We start from the raw sequence: 25,632 nt of genomic DNA on the forward strand, positions 1-25,632 counted from the left end.
AGATAAAAAATATAAAAATGTGGGTATTTGATATCTCCCTTGGTATAAAGATTTTATGTTGAATCATTCAAAATAGTTGACTTTGTTTTTAGTAAGATGAAATGCACAACTTAAGATTACACATTTTGAAGTGTGCAATTTTGTAGTGTTGAGTAAATTCATAATGTTGTACCACCACAACTTCAGTCTTTTTTCCAGAGCATGTTCATCCCCCCAAAGGAAACCCTAAACCCATGAAAGAGCTGATCCCTATGTTCTTTCATTCCTCAGCCCCACAGGAAGACTGATACACTTTGTCCCCGTAGATTTGCCAACTGGATATTTCTTATAACCAGAACCATATGATATGTGGATTTGGGGTCTGTCTGGCCGCTTTCACTTAGAATAATGTTTCTGAGTTTTATGAATGTACTAGCAATAATTAGATATTTTTTTTTGTATGGCTAATTACTCTTCTACTGAGTGTAGATACCACAGCTTATTTATCCACTCATTGATGACTAGAATGAATCTTTAGCTTTTCAAAATATCTCTTGTTTCTACCAACTTGGGGCATTAATCAATCCCCAGTGTGCGTTAGTCAGATTATTGTCACTGCCACCAAAATGCCTGAGAAAAACAACTCAGAGGCAGGAAGATGTATTTTGGTTCCTGGTTTCAGCCCTTGGTCAGCAGCTCCACTGCTGGGCCTTGAAGCAGCAGAACATCACAACAGAGGGTATGGTGGAGGAAATGGCTCACCTCATGGAACCAGGAAGTGGAAGGAGAGGGGGAGGAAGGGGCAAGGGACAAACAAAGTCCCCAAGGCCACACCCCAGAGGGCTTGCTCCTTCTAACTGAGCCCCATCACCCAATGATGCCATAAGCTGAGTCCTCGGTGGATAATCCCCTTATGAGCCCAGAGTCTGCCAATCCCATCCTTTCCTCAGATCCTCACCTCTGCACATTGCTACACTGGGGACCAAACCTTCAACATATGAGCCTTGGGGAACATTCCAGGTCCCAACCAGAACCCACAGTTGCCACAGCCCGGCTGGCTGGGCAAAATAACCTGGGGGTGACGAGCAACTTGTGTACCTTAATACAGCAGGAGTGGGAGCCGTTTATTGTAGGACAGGAGGGGTATATATACATTCCACACAGCTTATCTTACAGCAGTCAACCAATCAGGAATCTCCACACTTAATGGCTCGCTGGCGTTACTTCACAAACCACTCCCTCTGGCAAAATGCCAGGCGCCATCCAGACTTGTTTACAGACCTTAACACACAGTTAATAGGATCTCAAATTTCTGTGGTTCATGGCCTTTACTGGATTCTAAAACTCCATCCCACAGGTGTTTCCCCACTCGTGTCTGAGAGCACTCAAATTGATTCATGAAGTCCTCTCTTAATTCATTTTGGTGTGAATGGGTGTTGAGAGCCACAGCCGAAGGGGCCCCAGCAAACTTCCAGCTGCCAGCAAACTTCCAGCTGCCGGCTGATGATTGGCTCACAGCGGCCCCAGCAACATCTAGCTGATTGGCTCCTTGGCCCCAGCAACATCTAGCTGATTGGCTCCTCTGCGGTGATGCTCATTGGGCTGTTTCCCTGCCCTTTCAGACCACGGAGCTGCTCATTGGGGGACTTTTTTGGCTCCGCCCACGTGACCCAGCCAATCGGCCTCAAGAGCAGGAGGATTGTGGGAGGTGGAGAGAAGCTTGTGGGGGAGAGAGAGGCTTGTGGAAAGCCGGTGGTGGCAGTTGGGCTCTGAGGGTTTTTCCTGAGAGGCTGTTTTGTTTGGCGTGTGTGGTTCTAAAAATAAAGTTAGTTTCTTTTGACAAGTGGCTCCTGATTGTGCCCAGCCAGACTGCGGCAAATGGGGACTGCACACATCATCACATGGAGAAGTTGCCCCATCCCTGCCGATAATGCCATGTCCATGTCCCTCTGAGAACCACCAGACCAGCACCAAACAGCTCAGTCACCCCCTCCCAGACAGTGTGCAGCCTCAATGGCATGCTCCTGAGGCATTGAAACCCTGGATGGATGAGGGAGGCTGAGGCCCTGAGCCCATCAACTCAGCGGATACCCTGAATCATGTGGGAGGTGTAAGCTTGTCCCAGATCCTACAGCTGTCATAGATTTTTGACCCAGCAGAACCTTAATTCAGTTTGAAACAAATAAGAAAAATTTTTTTAAAGTCATTGAAAATGATGTTGATGTTCTTAGTAAAAGGAACATATACTTATGTGTTTTATAAGTGAATACTTTGCTATTAGGTGTAATTAGTGCCTAAAAATGAATTTGCAACATATTTGTGATGATTCCAGCATTCTAAGAGCTGTGGGATCAGATTTCTGTTGAGGAGCATGGTGGTGTGTCTTTAGAATACAGTGGGAATACCTGTAATGTCCTCTACAGCTTGGTAAAGGGTGGAGCAGACACAACAATATGAGCTTTGATTCAATCAACAGAACTTGTACTCTTTTTATTTAGCCAAAATTGTCATCTCCCCTTAGTCTTCATAAAAAAAAAACAAAGAAAACAGTGAGTTTGAGCTAGTAGTCAAGAGACAAGCCCATCTTTTTTGTGGTTCTTTAGAAAAATATTACCTAAGTATGCTAGGCCGTCCTCCCAGAGCTTCCCGTGCAAGCCCTTTGGTTTTTACTTAGGCATTGTTCTCCCAAGTGACAGAGAACAGCTGCACATATTCTGGTAATGGTTGATATTTTGAATATTAACTATTTAATTCACATTATAATCATTCCCCCCCCAAAGTCAAGCAGCCTGAGGTTCTTGTACATTTTTGTGTCCTGTTTGTCAATGACGTAATCATTTCAGATGTTTCACCTGAGTTTCTTTACAAGTATTCAAAATCACATTTTAATCTTATTCACTCCTTTAAAAATTCTAAAGACAAAAAGTCACAGGATTAAAAAAAAATACAAAATTGATGATGTCATAAAGTCGACGTCATGCCAAGCGCTCACGAAGAGGTGAAACAGGCGACAGGAAACTAGGCCGGAACTTCCAAGGCAGGGCTTACCTTAGAGTGGTTTTGTATCAACATTCTGAGTTTTTTCACAGCAGAATTGTGAGAACCTGCAAAAATAAACACAAGAAGAGAAAGTGAAGGGAAGGAAAGAAGGTAAAGTAAGGGATGCTCAGAGCCACACTGTAGCAAAGCCCTCCCCTCAAGGTACCGAAGTGCCACTACCTGCAGTGTGCACACCCTGCTTGCTAAGAAGGGTCGGCCGTCTGCTTGGGCTCAAAGGTCTTGGCAAATAAAGCAGAAAGAAGAGGGCGTTTGCAGGAGTCAGTGTTCTTATGACTCAAAAAAGAAAACCAAAACAGAAAACTACAATTCAGGGGAAAAATACCCGAGACCTAACTGAGAAACTTCTCTCGTGGCTTCTCATACAGAGGTATTGGGAGATATAAGAGGAATCCCTGGAGTAGGCTAAAAGCTGCATTTTCGTAGCCTGTTCCTTGTGGTGCTCCTCACTGCAGTCAACTGGCATGACATTCTTGTGTGATTTAGCACAAGCTGATCAAAATAGTGCTAAAATTGTGGTTGGGTGCCCAGTCTTCTTATGCTTTGGTTAGATCCAAAGATGTAGTAAAAATATACTTAAAAAGTGAAATTTTAGCATGCCTGCAAAGCCTATATCAGCAGACAATTCCCCACAGCCCTCTCTCTGATAAAGATTAAATAGCAGAAACTGGAAACATTTTGTCTGCTTAAAAGAACCTGATGTACAACTACTTGGCACTGTTGGTGAAGAGCTGAATCACATCCTTCAACACTCAAAAAAAAAACCAAGGTTCTTCACCTCCCTTTCTTATCTGTGACATGGTGGGACCTAATCTTAAGAAGCAGTATTAAGAAATATTATGTTGGTCCAGAACTGAAATCAGCCTGGGAATCTGTAGTCTTCATGTACTTGTGTGGAAATAAATGGTAGCTACAGACTTTGAGAGACATAAATCAGTGGAATATTTTGCTGCTGATATTATGCAAAGTGGACATGGACATAGATGTTCATGACAAGATGTATGTTTCAAAAGAAAGCTTTGTTTGGGTATGTTGGAAGTCAGAACACCAGTCACAGTAACTATAGAAATGATTTGAAATGAACATGAGCATTGTGACCGCAGTTTGATTTTTTGGCTCTCCACATATTAAAAACAAAATGCAAGGCCTGGGGTTGTAGCCCAGTGGCCAAGCACTTGACGAGAATGCAGGAGACCTGGGTTCCATCCTCAGCACTGAAGGAAAAAAGAGGCGAGGGAGAAATGGCTACTTGTTTGCTAAACACATCAACTATTTGGTCAAACTTATCTTGGGGGAATCTGGAGAATGTTCCACTGGATTAAAAGTTGCATTTTTAGAAGAAAATGGAGGCTTGCTCCCCAGCCCCTTCACCCAAGAGAGAAATACTCGGGAGAAGTCACCTGAAAAGAAGTCCAGGGTCGCACCCTCAAGGAAAAGGCGCTTCTCCTTTGCATCTGAGCTTCTTCCCAGGACCTCATGGGAGTTTCCTTCCAACGTTAGTTTTTTTTTTTTTTTTCCTTTCCTCCTATAACTTCTCATCCTCCCAGTACTGAAGGAGTTTAAACAAACATGATTTTGTTTGGTTCTGCAGAATTAACACAACACTCAAGCTTATTTCTAATTGAATGCAGATGTTTTCTAAGCAGAGAAAAGCCTCAGACTTGTGTGCATAATTCTGACCCTGCCCTAATGGAGAGAACTAAGTCCAAAATTAGCAACTTTTTAAAGCCAAATCTGGCCATGTGCCACATAGACTGATTTGAGTTTTCTTTTCTTTTCCTTCTCTTTCCAAGGGAGTGTAGACAGAAGGTCTTACAAAAAATCTATACTGGGAAGGCTACTGTTTTTCTAAGAAAATTTTAAAAGGCTAAAAATTTCCAACATGCCAAACTAATCAATGTGGCATGGCATCTCTGTCTCCCCTCTGCCTCGGTCTTTAGCAGTTATACTCAAAACATGTCACAAACATGTTGTCCTCCTGTGGCTCAGCAGCCAGCCTTGGAGGAATGAGGTCAACTCCAGGGCTCTGTTTTGACTGTCCGTAGTTGCTGAGAAGGACAGACTTGTGGACACCAGATGAAGGGGTTGCTCTGTGTTCTTTTGACTCCTGGCTTCAACAATTTGCCATGAAAGATTTAATGACCTCATTGTCCCCGCAGTGCCAAGGCTGTGTGTTTACATGTCTACAACAGCAGGTTTGGGGCTGATTATGCTGCCTCTTTTAAAAACTCACTTTGATTACTGAGAATCTCCTAATTAGGCCGTTTCTGTACATTATCTGTGCTGCAGAGGCCTGATCCCAGCCTTGAAGTGTGCACCACCATGAAACTCATTATTTAGACATAGGGTATATCTTGTTTATATCTTGATGTCCCTTTCCCATTGGTGAAAGTGTTCAAACTTTTCAAAAGAAAACTTTAAAAATGTGTGATTGTATCTCCTGTGGAAATAAGTGATTCCTTGGTATTACACATTCCTTGATTGATAGCGAGTTGTTTGTGTGTTACAAGGGTGGCCTAATAGTTCTAATGAACTTGAAAGGTCAGGCCTTGAGTTATATTTAGGGTTAGGTTCAGACAGGTATTTAAGCAAAGAGAATTCCTGATTTGCGCTGGCATAGCCAGTCCCTCAACCAGTCTATCCATGTCAGCATAACTCTACTCTAGGGCCCTTTCGTTGCCGTATTAGCCATTGGATTTTTACTGGTTTTCATGAGTTTGTAACACTTCACCTGCAGCCATAGTATTGCTCTAGGTTTTACTGATCTAGAAAACATTGGGGGCTCTGGGTCTTAGGTTCTTGGAATTATTTTCAAGGCTTTGATTGCCCAATTGTGAGGATCCTATTTTATGTAGGTGAAGCATCATTGGGCACGTTGGTGAAAGTCCGTTTTTTGAGCAAAGTTTAACATTTTCAGGAAAGAAGAAAGAAGGAATACTAACCTCCATTTATTTTTGAAATTTATAATAAATCTTCCAACAAAAGCTGTATATTACACAACCAAAGTAGATGACAACCCTGAGAAGCTGAAAGTGGAAGTTTCTAGAGAGTTATTTCTTCCCTTGTCAAAAGAACAACGCAGGAGCAAGGGAATTGGTTTTGAACCATGCTCACACACAAATAGTGGTAGAAAAGATTTGAATTTTCATCAGTAATCAGGGAAGATGTTTAAGTCAATTTCAACCAAAAATACCGACTCAGAATCTTGGATCCAGGCAATAGTTTTGCTTTCCTTCCATGCCGTTCCAAAGACCTGATCGGGAGGCAAGTTGGGACATCCTGGGACTTCATCCTGCACGTTCAGTATTAAGGAGTTCTGAAAGCACTTATTATTCTGTTTCTTTTCCTTTGAATTTCAGTTTCCGTTTGTAACTTGCTTTAGTGGGTGACCTCTTGAGCCCACAGCTAATAGCTTCTAGCTGAGTAACTTCGGCTCCTGAAGGGAATTCATAGTATGATATTCTCAGGTTAACTCGTAATTGATCGTTTTTAATGGATGAGTCTTTTTGTTTAGCTAAGGATTTCTGACCTTTAAGACTGTTAGTATTTCTAGGTGATATTTACTCTGTTGATCTCTTGCTTTCATTGTTTCTTTGCACTCTTTGTGTGTGGTTTCTCTGTTTGAGCTGGTGATTTCAAACATTTTCAAACTAAACACTTAATCTCTGTGGTGTGTGCACTTGGTAGCCTGTGTCTGTGGAAGCGCTCCTCTAAGGCAGTCGAGAGGTGTCGAAATCTTTGTCCAGAGAAACTTCAGTGCTTCTCGCTGTGGGGGGGAAGGGAGCCTGAATGAGGCCTAACCACTTTGGTTTATTTTCTATCTGGTTTTTGGCTTATTGGATCCAGTTTTATCAGGTCTTTGTATTTTAGACACTTACTGGGAAAAGATTAATGAAAAAAAATTCCTACAACATCTTTATACTATGGATTAATGTGGGCAAAATGTATACTTAAACAAATGCTCTTTGTTCCCCATAGATAATTTCAAGTTTTGAAAAAACTGCCGGGTGGCTGGAGGCCAAGTTGCCTGGGTTGAGGTAAGATGAAGGATAACCTTACATTTTACCAGTGAATAGAGAAAAGACACTCAATGATGTCCTCTAGGAGAGAATTCAAGGGGTGTGTGGAAGTGGAAAGGGTCTGAAGAATTTGTTCTGTATTTGAGCTCCAAAGCCACCATTCTAGGCTGCATGGCTGAATTCCATTACCTGGGGTCACTTGGGTTCCCTGCCCCTGGCCAGTGGCATGGCCTGGAACGAGAAGGCTGGAATGGGAGTTTAGGAGGCTCTGATGTGCCTCATGGCTGCATCCTAAAGAGCATGCACTCACTCCTCTGCCAGCCAAGCAACCCCAGGTGCAGAGACAGGGAAACCTCTCTAGACTAACCTAAGAATCAAACATTAACCCAAAGTGAGGTACTTAAACAGCTCCAGCAAGCAAGAAAATACAATAAATACCATTCCATTTACCAGCTTTCCAAGATTGAAAAGAGAGAGTTAGCATTAAAATGCATTTAAAAAAGAAAAATCAAGTCAGTCTAGCAGAAGCTGGGGGAAGGAGGGAACACATGGAGTCACAATTCCCTCCAAGCCCACAGAAAGCAATAAGAGTTCTCATTTAACCCGGGGAAATGACTGGCGAATCACTTGTACTTTGAAATGATTCTAAATTGCAAACTAATTCCCCAGTGGGATTTGTTGATGGCCTACTGTACCCAGCATAAATAATGAGTTTGCAACCAGGATCCCAAATAAAGTGGTGCAAGTTTGTGGAATTCATGAACAAGTTTCCCCCTCCGTCATGTGACATTGCAATGTTAATGCTTCCAGTTAGGAGTTCCACTGTGTCAGCAGGTGAATTCCCTGGCAGTAAGTCAAACTTTAATGGGACATGCTGGGGGAGCCATTATGCTGCTGCAGTGTAAACTCTGGAGTCAGTGTTAGGCTTCGAGAGGTGTGGACATGGCCTGGTACCTATTCTGCTTGCAGGTGTTCTTTTCTGTTTGACTTTTAATGCTATATTTTAAATTGACCGTGACAAAGTAAAGTTTCTGTCTAATAAAGGATTTAGATACAATGGATCTACTCAAACCTTTCTCTCTCTCTCTCTCTCTCTCTCAAAAACCGTTTTTATACAAGGAAGAAATCTGAGGGTGGAGAGGGTTAAGTAGCTGGTTAGATCAGACACACTAATACAGAGCAGAATTGGGACGTATTAGTGGGAGTTCCAACTGGGAGAACTGGAACGAGGCGTTCCCACCTAGGACTCACCCACTCCTTTGTTCTCTCTTAAGGATGCTGTCTTTCACTGGGAAAAACAAAAACAAAAATAAAGCAGGAAAGTGCAATAACTTTTACAAATATATTTAAGAATGTTTGACAAAAAGAGGAATCTGAGTTATAATTTAAATAATAGGAAGCAAAACATGTAACCTAGTGTAGCTAAACATCCAGATTGCAATGAGAAATAGATACATAATAAGATAAGTCTACAAGATATTTTTAAAAATACATATAGGGCTTCATTCCTTAAACTTAAAACTAGGTTGTCACTGAAGAGCAAAGATCATGCCTGTGAACACCACACCGAGCTGGGGATGAGACCTGGGGTACTTACGTATTAGAGCAAGGCTTGTCTCCTTAGCCCCTTCTCCTGGGCTCGCTCAGTGACATGGGGAGGCTCTTGCCCTCAGAGCAGTTCTAGCCACACAGCTCCCTTGGCATCCCAGTGCTCTGTCGCCTGTGGATAGTCTTCCTTTACCACACTGTCTTTGGTAAAGCCCTGAAAATACAGCAAGATCTGAGTTCTGTGCCAGCTTGAGAATTGGTGCCACCGTTGCAAAGCCATGCCATCTGGGTTTGGAATACCAACCAATGATCAGCCTACACCTAAGGACCAAAGCAGATACAGCCGCAGTGAGCCTCAGGAGGCTGCACCTCTCCGCCAGGTGGTTCTCTGGCCGATCTCTGGAGAGCCACCTGCTCTCCACCCCGGTCCTCTGTGGCCGCACCCACACTTCCGCACCTTCTCCACAGCATTCAATCCTCTTCCCTAACACTTCTTTACCAAGATTGACCAAGACTTTCCAGTTGCTGGCATCAAAGGATGCGCAGGTGAAGCTGTGGTCCTACGCCTGCAAGTATCCTTTTCACAACTTCCAAATTCACATCTCTAATCTGCATCTTTCTTCTGTGTATTAAACATATCGGGTTTTTGTTGTCAACTAAATTATTGCAGGAATTTACACATGAATCTGTCTAAATGAATGGAAATCTGAGGAGAGTAACTTCTTCCCCAAATCTACATAATCTTTCTGTGCATTTAATGATGAATGTAATGCCCACCCACAAGTTGACTACACAGGTGACCCCAGGATAGATCCTTTACTTCTCCGTCACTCTTCAACTTTCAGTCCAAGTGCTGACACGATTTCTCTTTTTTTCATCTTCATGCCTTTCCAGCCTTCTGCCTTTTTCATCCCTACTCCACTGTGGAGGGCCTCAGTGGCTCCCTGACCATGGGTGACTGACAGTCCATCAAGCCCCCTCCCTGTCTGCGGCCAAGCTGCCTCCACGTCTGAAGCCCTCACACTCCCAGCGCTCAGCTCTAGCTCAGCACTTAGGGGTGGCATTGTTCAGTGTGTTGACTCAGCCTTCTCCATAAGCCACCTGGTAGGAGCTAGAAGCTATGTCTTTTAATATTTCAAGATGCCTGGCCCAGAATAAGTATTCAATATATAATTTCTAGGTGAGTAATTGGCCAAGTATCTAAAGCAAATTATCATAATTGCACTCATATGTTCCCACGTATATGTTTTTATGTGATTTTAGTTTTGTTGTTCAATTTTGTGCACTTAGAAAATACCAGCCCAAACACTTTTTTACTTCCCACCTTGCTTTTTATGCTAACAATAAACATATTAATTGAAGAAGGGTTGTTTTTCTCAGGCACATTTTATGACTTTGTATTTATTAGCTTATTTTATTTCTCCAACAGCTACATAGGTAGTTCTTATTATTATTACCCCCATTTTTACACATGAAGAAACTGATGCACAAACAGAAGCAGAATAGGACCAGAAGCCAGATGCCAGCGCCAGGGACCCTGCCCTGGCTGCTGCCGTGATCTTGCCCAAGCCACTGTTGCACTGCTTCTTGCCTCCCTTCCATTCGTGAGGAGTGGGCAGAGGGGAGCCTCACTCCAGAATCAATTGCAATGAGCCTCCCAGCTGGAAGCCATGGGCCTCGTCAAGCGACTAGCCTGTTCTTGTCACCAGTGGTCTGTACCATGTGCATGGGATGCAGATGGTTTCAGCATGAAGTAAAGAAAATTGGCCACGAGGGCTGAGTGGTGGCTCAGTGGTAGAGCACTTACCTAGCCTGTGTGAGGCACTGGGTTCGGTTCTCAGCACCACATATAAATAAATAAAAAGAAAAGTCTACTGAAAACTAAAAAATATTTTTAAAAAAAGAAAGGAAGGAAAGAAAGAAAAGTGACCATGAATGAGTTCAGAAGTGGCCAAAATCATTAAGATCTAGAAATGCTTGAGCATTCCTTTCAGAATCCAGATGTGATAAAAAAAATTATTCAAAATACATGTAGAACACTTATCCTGAGTTCCATAAAGAGATCCAAAAGTGATGGAGAGTCCCTTTACGATTCTTTGTTAATCTGCTGACAATCCCATGAGGAAAGATTCATTTCAATCAGTGCAGATGACGTGAGGAGCTCTCAGTCGCTCCTGGCCCTCCAGAGTCATGGGATCCCTAGACCTCCGATTTTTATAAAATATTTGAAAGTAAGGTTGAACGTTCCTGTTCTAAAATACACGGCTGCATGTGCTAAGTGCTTTCTAGAGTATTGTGACTTGTGTCAGGGTAGTGGTGACAGAAGGAATGAATCTGTTCATTTGTTTATGCCCGCTGGTGGAAAACAAACTGAATATCAGCCAACATAATTCAGTTGACACTGTTCTGAAATATCCTCCTCCCACACAAAGCAGGATTTCACATTTGCAGAAAATATTTATCTCAACAGCAAGCAAGCCCATACTGGCTCATTTCATAGCTTTAAATCACCACATGAAGGAACATGACCAGGCCAAGTCTGGAGTGCTCCGGCTCAGGTAGGGATGAAGCGTGTCACCAGTTCCCAGGGGCTATCAGGGAGATGGCAGCAGGCTCCACATGAAACAACCTTCGGTCAGTTGTTTTGCCCCACTGGCCAACATGGACAGGTCAGTGTGGCTTGACATCTGCTTGAATGCCAAGCGGAAAGTTTGAAGAAGGCATTTCATTATCTCAATCAGGATTACGTCCTGTGCTCTTGAATGATATTCCAAGTCAGGTTACGACTTTTCACTTATGTCTCATAATTGTTTCAGTAAGAATAAATGTTGAAAGGGAAATGTATCCCATTTGTAAAAACCTTGAAACAGTTAAGCAATGAACCCAATTAAGTAGCCTTTTTTTCCCAGAAGAAAGTAATATTTTAAATCAATTAATTAATTCTTTTTATAAGCGTGTATTGCCGTCACCTACAACATAGCTGTCACTGAGCTAGGCAAGGGAAGGGCAAACAAAACACATTTCCTCTGCCTCCTCGTGGGTTACAGTGTCTTGAGGGGACATTCAGAAATAAATGACTGTGGGATATGTTAAGTACTTTGGCAGCACTGTGAATAAACACTGTGGATAACAAGGCAGAAACATGGATACTTCTTGGAGTTTGGGCGACAGCCTAGGACAGAAGACACCTTTGCTTTGTGAGTGAGTGGAAGCTCACATGTACACCAGTATGAGAGCAGGGAAGGCAAGAAGTTGGGATCCACCTTTCAACTCCTGGTGCCACAGAGACAATGAGCCTGGTTGTGGGAAGGCCGAAGAGCTGGGTCCAGGAAAAACATAGGGGAATTGGCCTTGAGCTTTCCTCTAAAGAGTTCTTTTTAGATATTTTAACTTGAGCAGGTTTGTAAATCTCTACCCATCACAGTCTGGAAGCTGGGGTATATATAAAGCACTGAACATATTCTGTATCCTTGAATGGTTTTGATCATTACTTGAATTTAGGCTATAGTGACTATTAATCAGAAGAATTGCCAAGATGCTCAAGGGGAAATTATATTCAATAGAGGCAGAGAGGATGTAAAGACGGATTTTTTTTTAAATTTTTTTATTTGTTCTAATTAGTTATACGTGACAGCAGAATGCATTTTGATTCATTGTACACAACTGGAACACTACTTTTCATCTCTCTGGTTGTACATGATGTAGAGTCATACCACTTGTGCAATCATACATGGTCCTAGGGTAGTGATGTCCGTAGGTAATGGAATAAGGATGGGATTTGAAGAACTGCAGAGGCAGAGCCCCAGGGAGCTCTGCCATTACCTAGAGAATTCCACACTGTAACTGAGCTGGTCGCTCACAGACTCCAGGAGAAGCCAGAGCCGTGGAACTGCAAAGTCAAGGAAGGTCTGACTGAAGACCTGGGTCCGGCCCCTTGTCCTGTTGCTTCCAGATGATGTTGCACATACTGGGCCGGGGAGGCCACCTCACGCCACAGGCTGCCATTATACTTGCATTTCAGTCACTGGTCATTTATGTGTGGGAACAAAGGCCAGTGGTCTCACGGTCTCATGGTTAATGGCACTTCTTCTTTTTTTTTTTTTTTTGCATATGGGCAGCTGCCTGTAAATATTTATGAAATAAATGATTTTTTTTTTGAAATTTTTATTGCATAAAATAGTTCCCTTTCCCCAATTCTAGTTGTTTGTTGGTTATTTTGAAGCCTAAGTTAAAGGAATCTCTTCAGCTCTGAAGTAGAAGCTTTAGAAGTGAAAGGTCTGGTAAATGTGTAGTGACTGGTGATGGATTCCAGTTGGAGGGGCCATGGAGATAGGTGTTGAGCAAGGGTTGCTTAGTGTGGGAGAAGCTGCCTGAAGCCAGCGTCCATGTTCCCTGCAAGTTCCTTTCTCTAGGAATATTCAGAGAACAACCTGGGTTTGGTGAGTTCCCATAATGGATATGAAATTGGCCACTTTTGATGTGTAGAGTTTATCTGAGAGCCAAAGAGGTGTCATGGGCCACATATTGATATTGACTCCTTTGACAAAAGTGTGCTTCATCTTGATTACTTACTGCTAGAGATGTGTCTTAGAAGCCAGACCGTGTTAGGGAATAAAGCCGGCTAGTCTAAGCCTACCTTTATGGGAAAAGGGAGAATGTGAAAGCTTTCAATGCTTTTCAGAGTCCATCAGAAGATAATTTACATTTTAGGCTACCTATTAAGAGTCCAATTAGCTGGGTGCAGTGGTGCACCCCTGTAATCCCAGTGGCTCTGGAAGCTGAGGCAAGGAGGATCACGAGTTCAAAGCCAGCCTCAGCAAAAGTGAGGCACTAAGCAACTCAGTGAGATCCTGTCTCTACATAAAATACAAAATAGGGCTGAGGTTGTGGCTCAGTGGTTGAGTGCCCCTGGGTTCAATCCCTGGTACAGCCCCCCTCCCCAAAAAAGAAGAAAGAAAACAAAACAAAGAAAAAAATCCAAATGGACTAAAAGCTAAAATAGTTCAAATCTGATTGTCATATCCACCAATGTCTACACTGCTGGTTCAATGCAGAACATCCGGTTCTTTCAGAGTCCCAGAATAAAATTAAATTTACAGCAATTTTTCTTATTAGTATATTTGGTAATATTCTGCTTATATGAATATTGGTAAGTCATGTCATTGCTACACATCCGTTCATTCAGAAAGAGGCATTTCAGTTCAGCTATTTGAGAGGAAGTATGCTAGTTGTTTGGGGTGTGAATAAATTAGGAAGGGTCCCTGCTAAAAATCTAGTACATTCAAGAGGCTAAAAATCTAGTACATTCAAGAGGCTAAAAATCTAGTACATTCAAGCTGGGTCTTTGTACTTGTGTTTTCATGGTTCTTGGGCCCAGTGGGCATTTGTCACACTTGGCTATAATGTCCTGTTCATAGATAATGTGCAAAAAAAGAGGAGAAAGAACATTAGGAAAAATTTTTTTAAAAAAATAGCAAAAGGCCTTCAGTCACTTATATTGACAACAGCATCTTATTTATTAAAAATGCAGATATTCAGGTCAAAACTCAGTTAATTGATAACCGTAACCACACTGAGGTAAAGAAAATTCAAGATTCAAGGCAACTGAAATCATAAATAGCTCATTGCTCAACTTAATTGTTCTTTCTCCTCTTAATACCGCCTGTTAACATTTTGCAATTGGAATGTTTTCCATCTGTGCCTTTACTTGAATGGTGTGAATATAGCTGATGAAAACTATTATCACTCTGTCTTTCAGACTTCGATCTGCTTTGTGGTGACACGATTACAAGCAGAAAAATGTTAGTGCAGTCATCCACTTGATGTTATATAGTTTTATGTCCCAGGGTTAGAGTTTCCCATCTGTACTTCAAACTGCTCTAGTCATTCTTATTGTGATAGGGAATACCTAGGTAGACACGTGCAGAAATGTCACCTGTGTGATTGATCATAATTGTGAATGCTCTGTTGCGCTCTTTTAAAGATTCAGGGTAACACTAAATGTAAAGATGCTCTTGTATTAATAAATAAAAATAATTAGAATGTATGAATTTGTCCAGTGTTACTTTGGGATATTCTTCCAATAAAGTGTCCTGTGTTAAGTGTGAGATTGGAGAAAAAAAGTGAGAGGTTGGACAAATGAGGAAATAAAATACTTAGGCACAAGAAGAAGAGTGTTACTTAAAGAGGAACTTAAGGCAGCGAGGGTAAATGACTATTTTGCAGGATGTTTACTTTGTGTTTGAAATTAGGAAATTGTACAAATCATTTGACTGCATAGGGATGTCATCTACTTTCTGTGTAGTTAACATGATTAGAAGAAATTTGGATTAGAAAAAAACAACAAATGCTGTTTTACATTTCTATGTCAACAGATATTAGCCCATAATTTAGGCAAGGGAGGTATTTCCTGCTCTGACATGCTCAAAAATAAGCCTGTGACTTTATATTTTATTTTGTTTCTGTTTTTGAGGAAATGCAACAGAAAGAATTGTTACCCTTGTGGCCCCTGTGTCAGGTAATGCCCGTGCCCCATGGGCAAGTGTAGGAACTAGTCTTAGCCAGGACACAAGATTTCCTCCAAAGCGAGTTCTTTGTTCAGATTCAAATACCAGTCTTCAGAGCACAGTGAACCAAGAGTACACTGCAGACATGATGTGCTTGAAATCCACAGTCCGTCTTTCATCTGTGTAATTACATTGGAAGAAACAGGCAGGAGCGTGCTGAGGACATGCCTGGCTGGGAATTGTGCTTGGTGAGGCCTGAGTGTAGGAGCCCCTCCCATGCCCCGTTGCAACCTTAAGCACCAGTACAGCTGAATTTGAAGGAAGAAGTAATTCATGACATGTGAGTTCATAAGGGTGGGGCCCTGACCAGGTTGGATTAGTGTCCCTGTTGGAAGAGACACTGAAGAGCTTCCCCTCTCTGCAAGCATGCACACACAGCACGGCAAGCTCTGTGAGGGTCTAGGGCCAGGCAGGAGGCGTCTGGAGGCCAGGACAGATGTGATTTTTTCTTAATTCCACATTCGGTCTTTTTTTTCCTCCTGAGAGTCTCAGGAACAACAATGAAAGCCTACGGCAGTGGGAAAGCAAAACTGTTTTTATTTTTGACCAAGAAGAGAATTGGGTGACACTCTCACAAATCAGCTTCTCAGCCTGAACAAAGACTGAGAATTCCTTTAAGGTAAGGGGAGAGGGAAGATCTTAGGTAGCAAGCAGGAGGATTACACATGACTTTTCTGGAAAGGGCTCAGGGCTTGGCCTGGCCTTCCCTTATTCATTACCAGCCCCTTTCCAGTCTGGGTCCAGAATGGTTGGCCAAGGTGGCCGGAGGGTGGGAGTTTGACTGGGGTGATGTGTGACAGTGGAAGGTGCAGAGTCTGGGTCACCCTGGGTCCTCTGTGGCAAAGCCAGATCTAACCTGTCATGCAGCAGTGGTTGCCAGAGGCCCGAGTGGCCTGTTTGGTGGTTTCATCATCTGAGAGGAACACTGATTGGTGAAGTGGGCTGCACTGCTCAGGGCTTTGAGGGGGTGTCTGCCCTTGACAGACACTGACCCAACTGGACCTTGACCTGGGACTTCAGCCTCTGCACTCAGTCCATGGTATTTCGTTAGGATTGTAAGAGTCAATGTGCTTTTTATAAAAGAAGTTTATAGCTAATGAATGTTTATGGATACTTCCTCAAAACCTCTTTTTTTGAACAACTCATTGGAGAACACTTGCCCTCGTTGTTCTTAACGTAGGTATTGTTCACACAAGGCCTTTGTGTTTGTGGTCCTCAGGAATGGTTAAGATCTAAGATACAAGACGAGAACCAAACAGGACAATGTTGGTTCGGATCTTCCAGAATCCAGCCCATGCCTCTGCATTTCTCTAATCGTTATGTTTTTTAAGATGATAACAAAATGTTCCCAGTGGACAGGACAGGGACTTTGAAGTCCAGATCCAAATATTCAATGGCAATAGAGAAGCCAGGGGACACTGTTCTGGGCGGTCAGGGAAAGGCGAGCTGCTCTGGGACTGAGTGCTGTGGGGTTGATCCCGGGAGATGTGCTGATTTCACAGGGCTCTTTGTGATGGTGAAGCGTGAGCAGCCTGCCTGTGTGTGTCTCTGTGTGCGCTTCCTACACGCTCTTCCCACTTGTCCAACATTAGGCGAAAGGCATTTCCAAAGAGAATTCTATTTCTGAGTTTTCCATGAACATCTGCATTTTTCAAGATGAAAATGATTCTTCCTGGATTGATTTTAACAACAAGCAGTGCAAAGAGAGGGGATGCGAGGCAGGCGATGTGGCCACACACCAATTTCCTCCCTTACACACGGTTCCTATCACTTATCAGAATTTTAATTCCACCTGCTAAGTAATGCAGGTCGTAGAGCAGAGGTTATGCATGCAGCCACAGCTGAAAATCTTCAGATGCCTTTTCATTATACTGTGGGTGCACTGCAATCTCTTCGGGCTCCTTGGGGGATGGAGCAAAGATTGCTGAGATAAAGGTGAATTACTTTATTTATTTATATTTTAACAGGGAAAGAGCCACCCGTTGATTCGTCCATCACAGTTCAAACTCAGCCCATCCATTAGCATCACATCTGTTATGGTCCTTTCTACTACACGATTTTAGAAAGACTTAACCTCAAGTATTTAATCATAATGCTTGGAAGGGAGAAAGATCTTTCCTTAGCAATGTTGGAGTACTCATTGGCAGACAGCAGAGACAGGCTGGGTTAATGTCGATTTCTTTACTTTTTTATAAATGCCCCCTGTGTTACCAGCATGGATTTGAAGGTGATGTAATTTTCTTGCAAATCCATTAGTTTTATAGGTTTTTGGCAAGCCCCACTGCTATGTTGATTAGATATAGTAACTGTGTCTATTTAAACAGGGCTTTAAATGCTTGGCTCAACCCTCTGCACTGCTGGATAACAAGATGTACAGTAGATGCTCTCACTTCAGGTTGTGCTAAGCAGTGGTTTGACACATAACTTAGTGTTTAGCCATTTGTGATAAGAAGCACTTTAATTGCAGTTAATTGCAGGTGCCTCCAAGATATACTTTTAAATGCTCCTGACCAAATAAGAGACAGCCTCTCCACCTCCTTAGGTGGCTTTACTCTATCACTGTTTCCCAAAGTGTCCTCCTCAGAACAGCAACATCAGCAGCACCTGGGAGCTTGTTAGAAATGCAAATTCTTGGTTCCACTCCAGCTCTCCTGGATGTGAGAGTCAGGAAGTCAGACTCTGCAATCTACACTTGACGAAAAGTACTCCTGGGAGTCTTCCCATGGACTTTAAGAACCACTATATTGGAGAATCCCTGTCACAGGGTGCTGCTGTATTTTGGTGCTGAACAATTAATTTGAAACATATTTGACTTATTCTGAATGAATCAACTTTCTATATCCAAATTAGCTAATGCTGGAAAATTACTACTTAATAATTACAAAAAGCGATCACACATCTCTTAATTTTTTTAATATGTATCTTTACACTGATAGATTTGGCTTCATTATAAATGTATTAGCATTGAGGTTTGGGGGTGAGGGAAAGTAGCTATTCTTTATTTTCCTTATCTCTCTTGCCTCCTCTTTTTCATTATCTAAAGAAGTTAACATGGCATGCTCCATTAAACAAGATGCAGCTTTTATTATCTTTTATCTCTTCCTGAACCTTTTCAATAAATGCTACTTGATTACTCTTGCATGTTGAGAGAGACATTTAGAATAATCAAAACATAAAGAAAGTGTGATGCTTGGTTAATCCAGGGCAGAACAACTTCCTCAACACCAATAAATGGGTTCAGACTAAAGCAAACAGGAATACCACGGGATGCCAGAGATGCTGCTTTGCAGGAGGTACGAGGTGAGAAATCTGTTCCAGGAAAATAAACAAATCAGTGGTAAATACACTTCCTAGCAATAGAAGTGTGCATCTCCTGAAAGAACAGCCCTGGCCACTTAGAGATCTGAGAGTCACTGCAGTTGCGTCTTACAAATGATCGCTTTAGTTGTTCGTTTGTACATTCACTCATTTACTTTTCCATTCATCAAACATGGAGAGGTTTCCACGGGTCCTTTTGTTGTTTTGCGTTAGCTGAGCCAGCACTGTATTTCCAGAATCCCCTTGCCTGTGAAGTTCCAGGTGTGTTGCCACAAGACAAAAGATGCTTGGTTGGCGATTGGGATGGCAGAAGTAAATCAGTAACATTCTCCCTATGACACTGTGTCACTTGTCTCAGGCTTACCTTGTTGGAATGGGACATTGCTGGCCCCACGGGCCTTCCATATCCTATTGAACTTCCTTCTTTGGTCTCCCAGATTCCTGGACTGTATGTGGGTTTACTTTTCTTACAAAAGATGCCAGATTTTGCCTCTGGTCCAACGGTCATGAAAAGTAGATTCTCCATGGTTAAAGGTAGACCCCTGCGAATTTCATGCCGCACTTGCTGGTTCCAGCTGGTCCTCCTCCGTTCCCAGGTGAGTCCTTGCTCAGCTTTCTTTCCCCTCAATTCCTGTCCACGTTTCCTGTGTAAGGTGGGCCTTCTCATCCTGCACTTCAGACCCAGGTTTTAAGCAGCTCTTGCAATTTTATAAAGTCAAATCCACACAATGAAGTTTTTATTAGTGTCATGGTCCATTGAGGTTGCTGTAACAAAATGCCCAGGCTGAGTGATTTGAAGGAGTTTCTCTTTCACAGTTCTGGAGGCTGGGAATTCAAGATCAATGGACCAGCCGACTCAGTGAGGGCTGTCCTGCTTTCAAGACGGCACCTCCTTGCTACATCCTCTGGAGTGAGGCCTGTGTCTTCACCCGACAAGGGCAGCAGAGTGGAAGAGCTGTGCTGGTCCTGTAGCTCTCTCACAAGGGGTAAGATCCCATCGGTGAGGACAGACGTCACCTGGTCACCTCAAAGTCACGGGATCTTCACATCATTGCATTGGAGAGACACAAACACTGTAACCTAGTGAACACCGTCACTCCTAGTGAACATGCATCTCTGATCAAAACATCATGCAAAATTTGGTACTAAACAGTGTTCCAAAGGAACTGAATCCTGACAATACTTTCTTCTAATTGTTTCTAAGATTTCTGGAATTCATTCTATGTTTTGTTCAGATTTACAGGCATTTCTGTACTTCAGTGACTGCCTCTAAACTCTGTGACCAAGTACATTCAGAAGGTATGAGCTTATTGACAAAGGATGCAATTTCAAAAGCCCCAAATTCCTGTGACTTACAAGCCACAAGATTTGTTTCTGACTCATGATCCCCAGAGACACCCTCAGAGGGGCTGCAGCTGCACCCCACCTGCCTTCTCCCGTGGAAGTCACCACTGTCCTGGCACAAGGCAGGTCTCAAGTGCTGGCTGGTGCATAGGGACCTGCCATTGGTCATTTACATTCATATTCTGTTTGCAAATATACTGCTTGACAAAACCTGGGTTTCACAAGGTGTCTCTTACAACTTAGGACCATGAAACCAGCCACAGCAATTTATTAGATGACCCTAAAGGGGTTGGTTATGATTTCTTGGAGGCCTGAAAAGCCATCTCAAAGCCCAGAGCAAAAACATCATGAAACAAGATTATGGTGAAAGAAGAGATAAATAAACAATAATAGTCCCAGATGAGGAAAAAAGCAATTATGGAATGGAAGACAGACATTATGTAAGCAAATAATAAAATAAAGTTTTTATGAGACAAAATAGAAAGTTCTGTTTTTGTTCCATGCTGAAATGAAGAGAAAAAGATAAATCTAGAAAGTTCCTGGTAAAAATTTCAACTGTAGGAACTGATTTAATAACAGCAAAAACAACACCAAAGGAACCCTCTTCTGGAGAGAAGTAAGAAAATTTTCCCAAAGGGGGGGAAAAGTCAGGTTGATATCAGGCTTTTCATCTCTAAACACTGGAAGCTACAAAGAAAAAAAAAAAAAGAACAAGGAGGAGGAGGAGGAGAAAAAAGAAGGAGGAGAAGAAGAAAGATCCAAAGAAGAAAGGAGGGGAGGGGAAGGGCTCTTGGACAATAGCCTTAAACCAGCCAGGACCTTGCTCTCTGGTGACAATGACAGGTACACAGCAAGAGGGGGAAGTGAGCCTCAGACAGGAGACGTGGCCACACCTCAGGGGTTCAAGCGGCAGGCCCAAGAGCGCTGGGAAGGGTCTGCTTTCAAAGTAGGCGAGGTGTGAAGGCCCAGCAGGAGCCAGACCTCCCAGTGCAGAGGAGGATGGAAGAACCAGAAAGACTAATGACAACTCCTTTTCCTGTTCCCCTGGAACTCCAAAGCACCCTGGTATTGGCTTTAGAGACTTCACAGAAACGTCTCACGTGCTTCAGTGGTTAGGAGAGTTGAGATTTCTGCATCTTGAATATTGGATGTCCTGGGCACGTGGCTTTTGTTCCTCAGAGCGCGAGTGTCCTCTGTTATGTCCACTGATTTGCACAGGTTGAACCATCCTTGCGTCTGTGGTATAAATTCCACTTGATTGTGGCGTAGTCTCTTGCTCATCTCTTGAATTCCATCTGCCAGTATTTTGTTGTGAACTTTTGCATGTGTGCCATCAGGAATCCTTTAAGAAATTTTGAAACAGAAAAGACATATAGTCCTTGGTCTCAGTCTGCTGTAGCCGTTTGGTGGAAGAAGTAATAACTATCTTAGTTTTAGTGAAAAGTGTGGTTGTAAATATGTTTGTGGTCATAACAACAGTAACCCTCTTGATTGGGAAATCTCCATAGAATTCCCAAGTTAACAATGGAAGAAAGAAACAAATAGTAGCTTAATTAGCAGGATTTAAAAAAAAAAGGTGGAGGGGGAGTGAGAAAAACAACAAAGTACAATATAGAAAATTATAAAAGGAAATTTCATAAGAACATCATTGTAACAGACTGACATGAATGTATAACTTTCTTCTTTTTTTCAGAAGAAAATGAATAGTCTTAAAAGCTTTTGATGGCACATGCCTGTCATCCCAGCAACTCAGGAGGCTGAGGCAGGAGGATCACCAAGTTCAAGGCCAGCCTCAGCAACTTAGTGAGGCTTTGTCTCAAAATTGAAAGTAAAAAGAGCACACACTATCTGAACAATTCAGTGCACAGAGAGGATTAAGCACTGCCAGAGGAGAGGTCACAGAGGTGAGCCATCTAGGGGGGAAAATGGTTCAAGAACAATAGTTTCAGCCAAACATTAAACCTTCTTTAAATGTAGATCAAGAAACTCAGTACTTTGTTTGATTTATGAAAGCCTATGGAAAATATTAGCATCCTCTAGGTCCATTATTAAATCAACATTATTTTGATACCAACACTTGATAAAGATACCTGTAAAAAAGAAAACTGTAACAAATCTCAATAATAAGGCAAAAATTCTAAATAACATAATAGCAAGAACCATCAGTCATGTAACAAGAGAACAATGCACTGAGTCCTCCGGGTTTCTTTCAAGAGTAGAAGGGTAGTTTATAGGGTTATAAGGCCAAAGGGGTAAAGGATTTGAACATTATCAAGATGCTCAAAAGTATTTGGCAAAATTCTGCAGTCAGTTCTAGTAAGAATTCTAAATAATTTGAAAATAAAAGTAGAATACATAAATGGCAAATGCTATATATAAAAATAATAGCAAATATTATATATACAAAAATCGAAAATATTTCATTAAAAATTAGGGACTAGGTAAAGGTTTCCACCAACACTATCATTACTATTTTTTTTAACATTTAAACAAACGCAAAATATAAGAAAAAAAAATAACATAAGCATTTGACAAATATAGTTATTTTTGTTGAGGATATAACTGAAGATGGAAATACCTTAAGAGATACTTGTAACAAGCCTAATAATTAATGTGATTACCTGGACAGTTTAATCAATGGCTTTTTATCCAATCTGGAAATGATAATAACTGTACAAAAAACAAACAGCCAGGCATGGTGCTACATGCCTGTAATCCCAGCAGCTCAAGAGGCTGAGGCAGGAAGATCACAAGTTTAAGGCCAGCCTCAGGAACTTAGTGAAGCCCTAAGTAACTTAGTGAAACCCTGTCTCAAAGTAAAAAGTAAAAAGGACTGGAGATTGGAGCTCACTAGTAGAGCATCTCTTGGTTAAATGCCCAGGACCAAATAAATAAATAAATAAAATATAAAACAAAAATGCTGAGTGATTATATTTACAAGCATGCTATTTTTTAGAGAAAGAAAATGATACGTCTTACTAAATGATTTAATACTGAACACATCACAATTTCCTGGATGACACGATTTTATGTTATAAGACAATGAATATGCATACACATAGGAATATATTCCAAATACCGTCCCCAACTTTTGGATGGAGCTGACTGTTGGTTTATGAAAAGAAATGGGTGAGAGGAAACTACCCTCAACCTGTGTTAGGTGAACCATGTTGTTCCCTTAATGAAATGACTATCACGCTGGTGTCAGAATAAGCACATAGAGTAAATAGGAATAGAATGAACATTTGAGTTAGTAGGCCTTTTAACACATGACAAGGAAGTAGTTAATTCAATGAAAAACAGATGGATTTTTAAGCAAATATGATGTGTAAAAATGGTGGGCTCTCTGGGACAGGATATACAAAGCCTTCGGTGGAAAGCAAGTGAGCAAACACCTATAAAAACTCTACTAAATAGTAAGAAGACTCTGTATATATACCTATTAGTGGTCAGCGGCCATAATAATTGCTTCTGGAAAACTGGGATTACTACCAATAAGTCTAGTCTACTGTATATAAATAAGACGGTGGAAATATAGTCAACAGGCAATGACCGGTCCATGAAACTTTTTAATCTGATGACATACAAAGAGTTAATAAAAAATGAGGTCTCACAAATAGGAAAACAAAAAGTTTAATATAAATTGGCTAAAAATACAGCTCAGGAATTCACAGATAACTGAAACCTCATCTGTACATGCACAAATCCTGCCATTTGCAAGAACATGGATGGAACTAGAAATCATTACATTAAGTGAAATAAACCAGGCACAGAAAGTCAAATGCTCCACAGTCTCACTCATCTGCAGAATTTAAAACAGGTGGATTGAGATTATAAAGGTGGTCACCAGAGGCTGGGGAGAGAAGGAAGTGGGGATGGGGGAAGGCTGACCAGTCAGCAGCAAGACCTGGGGTGCTACCGCACAGCAGCGTGGACTGTTGATAGCCATGATGTCCTGTCATTTCGTAGAGCTATAAGGAAGCATCTTGGAAGCCTTCATCATAAAGAAAACTAGGAGGAAATCACCTTTCCATATTGGGGCTGTGGGCAGAAGAGCAGGCTTATCCATAGAGATGACATATGTGAACCATGCGGTCTTTTTAAAAGGCAGCTGGCAATATTATAATTAAAATGCAAATATCCTTTTAATCCATCTCACAGTGCCATGGACACACTGTGAAAAGGCACTAAGTACCAGGGCAGCATTAGTGTAGTGGCCACCACTAGAAGCCTGTAGTACCCATACATGGAAGAATGTCACCTAGGCAAGGTCGTGTCTATCATACTTTTGTGTCTATGTGATGTTCTCATATTCTGGAAGACTTTTTATCAAACAATAGAAATATATTCTTTCTTACAAGAGTGACTGTCTACTGGACTCCAAAGTTTACCTCCAAACTCAATTTTTCTCCTCTGATCAAAAAAGGAGCAAAATTGAAAACCATCAATCAAAAGTTAGCCAAAGCAGCAAGAGCAATGACGGCAGGCACAATGACAAACGATGGAAAGTTCTCGGGTTTGAGATAAACTGATAATTAAAATTACAAACACCTGCAATTGGAAACACTATAAGTGTTTAACCTGGTCTCACCTTCCTGCCTTCTATTCTTTACAACCATTGTTCACACTGTAATAATTTCGTACTATAACCAGAATGTTATTATGACATGAATGTGCGTTCATATTGCAGTAAAATATGCATGTGGGGATGTAGTTAAAAGTCAGCCAAGAAAAGATAGTTTAAAAAAAACCACCACCTCAATAGTGGGTTAAATACAAAGCTAATAAAAGTAATGCAGTGGTTGTAAATGAGAAAGCATGAAGTCTCACCCACTCTCACCTCTCCACCCAATGTTGCGAGAGAGTCCTGTGTGTGATGCTCTTGAGTCAAGGCTCACATTTTACAACATTTGTGTTCCTTGATGAACCACCACACCCCAGCAGTTGTCCTCAGGTCTATATTTCGATAAACTTGACCTTTCACCCTAGTTATTTCAGCACAGCTTCTCAATGCATCTCTTAGTTGGTTAAACTGCAACCCTGAGAATTCTTGCTTGACCTTTATTGTACAAGGGCTCCCAACTGCTGTCTTCCCTGAGATCTTTTTTCTGTGTCTGACAAGGTCTCTCCTGCCTTTGCAGCCAGCCGGCTGTGCAGGAGAACATCTTGGTTGTCACTCTTGTTTCTCCAAGGAGTTGGTGTCTATTGATTGCTTCCCTCTCTTTTATCATTTCCTGTTCCTTTGGAGAAGGAGTATTGATTCTCCCTTTTAAAGCCTAGTGTTTTATGTTGGGATCACCAAGGAAATATTTCTTTGCCTTTAAGTGTGTAGCTGCTCCAAGGACATGACTTGGCATTAATCTCTCTGTCACAATCTGTTCCTAGCATATAGTCTAATAGTACAATTTTCAGATTCAGGTATGACTTATTTTTGAAAGTTTTATTAATTATGTTAGGGAAGAGAATTCAGTTCTATCTCTCATCTTTTTTGAAGAATTGTATGTGTGCTAGATAACTTTTATAGCTACCATTTTTCACTTAAAAGTCATTTCACTCATGATGTCTTTTATATTGATGTTGTTTTCTGTCATTTTTTAAAAATTTCTGCTGCTTGCAATATGATTTTTATTTCTCTTTCTTTCATTGTTCTTTTATTATTTATTATAGAAACATGTTTTTTTTCCAAAATATTTAATGAGAAGTACCTATTTGTCATATTAAATTCATTCGATCTTCTATGCAAAGATTCAAATTAATTAGAGCATTTGGAAGCAGTAAGTCCCTTGAGTGTTTGTCATACG

At 41.6% G+C, this 25,632-nt stretch overlaps 1 long non-coding RNA gene across 3 annotated transcripts in view; it reads left to right on the forward strand.

Moving 5' to 3' along the window:
- Positions 1-25,632, forward strand: part of LOC125615606 — an 84,040-nt gene that overhangs the window by 44,044 nt on the left and 14,364 nt on the right. Inside the window, exon 3 of one of the 3 annotated variants that reach the window (XR_007346276.1) lies at positions 7,015-24,572. The exons of the other annotated variants lie outside the window; for them this stretch is intronic. This is a non-coding gene — a long non-coding RNA (uncharacterized LOC125615606). Of the gene's footprint in view, positions 1-7,014; positions 24,573-25,632 lie in introns of those variants that run through there. 3 annotated transcript variants of the gene reach the window in all.

This window comes from Marmota marmota, unplaced genomic scaffold (assembly GCF_001458135.2).
Source record: "Marmota marmota marmota unplaced genomic scaffold, marMar, whole genome shotgun sequence".
Classification (NCBI taxonomy): domain Eukaryota; kingdom Metazoa; phylum Chordata; class Mammalia; order Rodentia; family Sciuridae; genus Marmota; species Marmota marmota.